Below are 6,962 nucleotides of genomic sequence, written 5' to 3' on the forward strand. Positions count from 1 at the left end.
CTCTGACCACAAAACATGCAACGAACTGAGTTTGCACAGGTGAGAGAGTGACGGTAGGGCATTCCTAAGGACTGGTATTAAGGTGCTGGCATGATCATTTACTGTCACTACCAAGGATAGCTGCTGTAGACCCTAGGGGTGTAGCAGGAGGTGTTTGGCAGCTAAGTTACCTTTGAACTACACCAAGTGATTCTTGCAATAGAAGGCAGTTATAATAATGGCAACACACACACACACTTTGATAATATAAGGAATGGTTTAAAGTAGGACAGTGGCATAATGATCAGCAGATGCCTGAAAACCTGAATTTATATATATCTTCAGTCACTACAATTCATTCACCTCATGAAAGAAAATATCCTACTATCTATATTTTAGGTTTTATGTCTTAGACAATTACAATGATATATAGTCACTGAGGATAATTTGAAGACTTGTAATCCAAACATTAAAAAGAGCAGAAGGGAGTTTATTCCCTTCATGAGTAGACTGTGGACTGTTGTTGACTAGTGTTCCTCAAACTTTTCCAGGTCCATGAAACCATCAAGCAACTTTTGAGAAATTCATGTACCCTAGCGCCATGACAGTTAATTATAAAAAAAGAATGAATAGTTGACATTTTCCTCTTTTAAGATTGAAAATATCAAAATAAAAGTATTAGATCTCTATTTTAAAACCATTTAAGATTTAAGATCTAAGTATTAATAATATATATATATATATATATATATATATATATATATATATATATATATATATATATATATATATATATATATATATATATATATATATATATATATATATATATATATATATATATATATATATATATATATATATATATATATATATATATATATATATATATATATATCGTTTGAATTATCATAAACCCAGGATTCCAGGATTTGAACTTTTAAAACGCTGAAACAATGATTAGATATACTAAACAGTTGTAGTTGTAGTCTGTTTTGTTTAATTATGATACTAAAAAAAAAGTCAATGCGTGTTGTGTCATGTCTGAAAAAGCTTTGCCTTATAATGTAGGTTGACCTTGTGAACAGCAAAGTCTTGAAAACTTAACGAAAATTTGTGTCAAGTATAAATGTTCCAGATGTTCAGATGGCTCACGACTAAAGTCATCAACACAATGACGTATTCTTTGGTGTGTTCATTTGAAAGGGTCTCAAGGGGAGCCTGATTGATAGCAAGCGGCACTATCCCAGTTCAGCAGACATCTCGCAAACCAGCGTTGGGACGGTTGTAGTAATATTACCAAAGGGGGAGCCTGGCAGTGGTGGCGAGCGGTGCAATCCGCGTTCAGCTGTTGTGTTTTGCAAACTAGCATTGGGATGACCTATACTATAATCACCAACATATAATGGGAGAGTTTGTTCTCCATACATATAAAGGTGACCGAAGCACTAAAAGTTTATCTGCGTAGATGAGAGAGAAAAAAGGCGGTGTAGATAAGTAGTACAAATGCCTACAAAATCATCTTGGGACTTTGTGATCGTCGACGACAAAGGTGCTGTACATATTTTGTACCATTCTGTAAAATAAATAAATAAATAAATATAAAAAAATCCCTAGCGTCACCTGGCTAAATTTTCCCTGGTTTCAGATCAAGTTTTCAGTATTTCAGTGACTTTCTAAAGATAAGGATGACAAATTAACACGGTTGTCATTAACAAGGATCGATACGTCTCCCACCAGCCAACACTGCTGTAGTAAATGAATCAAAAGAGTCTTGTAGACTGTCGTTACTATCGCTTGAGAGATCGAAATCATGGTTGATGATTCAGACTTAAGAAATATAAATATAGTTAACAAAAATAAATAAACACACACACACACACACACACACACACACACATATATATATATATATATATATATATATATATATATATATATATATATATATATATATATATATATATATATATATATATATATATATATATATATATATATATATATATATATATATATATATATATATATATATATATAGGGCACCATTTACGTCACGTTCCATGTTAAGCGGTTGTTATTCACTGCCTGTTCATAGTTACCATAAATACATTATATAGCGACATCTGCCTATGTGAATGTGTGTGTGTGTATGTATATATATATATATATATATATATATATATATATATATATATATATATATATATATATATATATATATATATATATATATATATATATATATATATACTCACAGGCAGATATCGCTGTATAATATATTTATGGTAAGTATGAACAGGCAGTGAATAACAGCAGCTTACCGTGGAACGTGAAGCAAGTTGTACACCGAGGAAGCGGCTGGATCGGCCACAGGATTTTATGGTGACCAAGGATCCGCAGCAAGGCATCCACCCCTGTTGTCTTCTCTAGTATTAGGTTGACTATCCTTCCAGAGATGAGAGGCAGCAAAGAAGCGGCAGCATGCAACGTGTCCACGTACAGATATTTCTTCCTATCTTTTTTGTTGGTACGATGCGCTACATATTGAACAGTAGTCGGGTGTGCCTCTGTGTCTGCCAGCAGACAGCCAGTCATGAATCTGCTTTATCCCGGATTCTTGTAACAGGTCCGCTGTTTCCTTCATTGCCGTGACCACCGGTTTATCATGCCGGGTCAACAGCCCCGAGAGGTGACAAACACGTTACTGAGTCGCTGGATGGATCATTTTTGTCCTTCCACATAACCTTTATGCTTCCTTTTTTTATAATACGGATTTTTATTTATTTTATTTTATTTATTTATTTATTTTTTTGTAATGTATTGTGCTGCAAAGAATTCCTGAAGTCCTTTGTATGGAGTATAGTACCTCTCCTTTGATATGCTAAAATTTGCCTCTCGTCGTAAGGAATAAAATGCCGGCACCACCTCTTCATGTGACAAATCCTCACTGTTGCAGGATGCAGTTAACAGTTTTTGAACATCTACCGTTTGGTAGACACGAACCTCAAAGATTCCTTTCAGTGCTATTTGATAAATAACCATCAAAACATTATTTATTTTATTTTAGAAATATGTACTGTCGTGTAATGTAGTATAAAGTGAAGCTAATTTATAGTGCAGCTTTTTTACACACCACATGTGGATGAACTGGTATAAGTAAGACTGCATTATGGTTGTACTGATTGATTTCATATCATGATGGACCATAGTTGACAGAAAAAGCAGATTGAGAGGGAGACGAAATACCTCCCTCTTGCATTATCTCCCTGAGGCGGTCGCTATCTTCGGATCTTCCCCCGGTGAGCCATTCGTAATGCTTCAAGACTACATGGGATCTGTCGTCGGGGAAATGCCTAATATTTTAATGTGAGAAATCTGGTAGTTTTTTGGTATTTTAGCTTTGAATAAAAAAAAAAAAAACTTTAATGGGTCGAGATGTGCAGATTGCTGATTCCTTCCCTTCGCTGAAGATGTTTGCCACAAGCTGGTATGAGACAGTGTTCATTTCGTCCACACCATCAATGAGGATAGACTCTGCACTGCTTCAACAAAGGCAACAGGAGGTGCCCATACTTGATATGGGCCTCTGGTGGGATTTGTTTCAGCAGGCCATCAAGCGAGGTGTGACACTGTTCCCAACATACAATCCACAATAGAAGGTCGTAGTGATCTAGGCTTTCTATGCGGCGATCACACTCATCCTTGAGCCACTCAAACAGGATGAATGTGATCAAGGTTATCTTACCTCTACCAGCATCTCCCTCAATAAGCAAAACTTGTGGTGCAGCTTCAAATAATCAATGACTTCGTAATTGTCTTTTATTTTCTTTACAGAACTTCCCCTTCTTCCCTCATTTGTCATTACTATTCCTGAAAATATTGTTTGGACATCGACTATGTGATTTTCGTGGCCACTGAAAGAGTAAAGGTGATCAAGATATTTAGCACTGTCAGCGCTGCGTTGAAGTTCTTTGTTAGCTTCTGTTTTGAAAAGTGCCAGTAATTTGTTCGTTAATCTTTGTAGTAATTTCTCTTCGCCGACGTTCTCATTCATGATATTCTGAATATGTCTCAGCAGCTCTCTTTTATTTTATTTTTTTTCTTAAAGTCACTCTTGGATCTGCAGTACCTTTTCTAAGTGGCCTCCAAGGCGCTGACTAAGAGAACACTGTTCACTATGTTTTGCCAGAAATTCTCCCTCATTTGAGATTTTTCGTGTACAACTTTATTCCTTTTTTTATTTTTATTTTATTTTTTTTTTATCTTAGTAGATACTCCATCCCACCACTTTCGTTTGTCATTTTGAGTCACTGATCCCTGCAATGTTCTCACACATCACTTTGATGCTCTTGTAAAGCAGGTTATGTCGAAGCCATTGCAAGATGGGTCTCGTTTCATGTGGGTGATGTCACTCGAGGTAAAGAGTTTTGTCAGGTGACTGTGTTATATCTCGGGCAGCTTGCCAGGTTCGATAAGGTGTCGCCTTAAATGTTTTTTTTTTTAATTCTTATGCTGCAGTTAGCCGTTTAGTTCTGTTGGAGGGTTCTCAAGTACTCATCGAGGGAAACATAGGGGAACTTGCCTTCGGTACCGCACTTTAGTATGTATGTCAATACATCCTCGCCGACTGTCTCCAGGATACGCAAGCATTTCAAGCGAAAACAGTCACTTGCTGTGAAAGCCATGGGGTACAACTACGGGAATCGCAGGTCAGGATGTCTTGCAGCCTATAATAAATAATTTGTCAGTAATGATAAATACATTAATGATGTGAGGACGAATATAAAGAATCAGGATATATATATATATATATATATATATATATATATATATATATATATATATATATATATATATATATATATATATATATATATATATATATATATATATATATATATATATATATATATATATATATATATATATATATATATATATATATATATATATATATATATATATATATATATATATATATATATATATATATATATATATATATATATATATATATATATATATATATATATATATATATATATATATATATATATATATATATATATATATATATATATATATATATATATATATATATATATATATATATATATATATATATATATATATATATATATATATATATATATATATATATATATTTCAGCTACAGCTGAAATCTCTATTTCACCATTCCACTGTCCTCTGGCAGTGTAGCTGCCATGCCTCGCCAGTTAGCAAAACTTTGAATGATCTTTTCTAGTAAAAAAAATAAAATAAAAATAAATAATAATCCAGGCCTATGTAAGAAGCACGTGACTCATCGCGGCCGGTCATTTAAATCCCCGCTGAGCACATGGGACCTTTAAATGCCATTTAAAAGCTTCAAATGAGCCTTAGAGCTCTGAAACTTTTACACGATGTTGCCAGAACATTGCTTAATTTTTTTTTTTTTTTTTTTTTTTGAGGCGGGGAAACTCAAAAACACATCTTGGCTCGAAAACATCGATTTTTTTTTCCCTGTGTGCCCCCTTAAGAGTTGGAGTGTTATATGAGGAACAGAATGGGTTTCATGTGGACAGAAGAGCAGAAGATAGCATGTTTGTGGTGAATGAAATGATTGAGAAAAAGAAGGATGGTAGTAAACTGTACTTAGGTTTTCTAGACATAGAGAAAGTTTATGATAGAGTGAATAGAGAAATGCTAGCTGGTCTTAGAAAAGATTGGGTTGAGTGCAAAGGTAGTTAACATAGTGAAAAGTATGTATGTGGACACAAGAGCTAGATACAGACTTGGAGATATAGAAACAGACTGGGTGAGGAGTGAGAGAGGAGTTAGGCAAGGCCGTACTTTGTCACCAACCCTTTTTAGCTTGTATACATAGGAGTTAGCAGCCAGAATGAGAAGAATGAATGTGGGGAATGATAAGATATGTGTGCTTTTTTATGCAGATCATGCAGTGGTTATGTGTGAATCGGCAGATGAGCTTCAAAGTTTGTTTGATGCTGTAGATGGGTATGGAAGGGACTTTGGTGTGAGATTTAACAGTGAGAAAAGCAAGATCATGATTGTGAATAGGTCAGACGATGAGAGAAATTCAGTGTGGAAACTAAGAGGGAATATGTTGCAACAGAGAGATGAATACAATACCTGGAGATGTGGATGAGTCCGAATGGCTGTGTGAAGACAAAGCATGGTGAACAAGTGGATGGGTCGTCTAGGAAGTGCAGCAAGGATAAGAACGAGACGTACTGCGGATGATAAGATAATGGAAGAGCGTGGCTGTTCCGAGCATTATATATGGTATGGATGTGATTGTGTGGAACGAAAAGGAATTAGAGAAGTTAGAAGTAGGACAGAATAGAGTAGCAAGGATGGCACTTGATGCACCAAGGCATGCAGCGATAGAGTCCTTGAGAGGGGACATGGGATGGGGTACTTTGAGAGAGACATGCAAAAGCAACCTTGAGGTACAAAACTAGATTAGAGCGAATGGATGATGCGAGACTAGCGAGACAGGTGTTTCTGTGGAATGTTAGGAGGAGCAGGTGGGAGAAGTGTGTTAAGATGGTAGTAAAGAGTGGCTTGGAAATTAATTGGGCTTTTCAGAGGTTTGAGGGGAGGCGTGTTGAGAGTGAGTAGAGTATGATTATCAGAAATGGAGAGGGTTTAGAATGGGATGTAAGAAAGTGGAGAAGTGAGATAGACATAGCTGTGAAGCATGTGGGATTGAGCGAATGGAAGAATAAGATGGAACAAAAGAGTACCTTGGAATGGTATAGAAAGAGGCCCCAGTGTATGAAAAGTGCTGATCTTCTCTTCCGAGCGAGGGCACAGTGTGTGGATGTGAACGCAAGGAGTTACAGATGGTCTGAGTCCCGCAGCAAAGTGTGCCAGATAGGAGAGGATGAGAGGGTGGAACATGTGCTGGAATGTGTGAAGTATGCCAAAGACAGGAATGAGATAATGCAAGTGGT

This window comes from Scylla paramamosain, chromosome 8 (genome assembly GCF_035594125.1).
Source record: "Scylla paramamosain isolate STU-SP2022 chromosome 8, ASM3559412v1, whole genome shotgun sequence".
Taxonomy (NCBI): domain Eukaryota; kingdom Metazoa; phylum Arthropoda; class Malacostraca; order Decapoda; family Portunidae; genus Scylla; species Scylla paramamosain.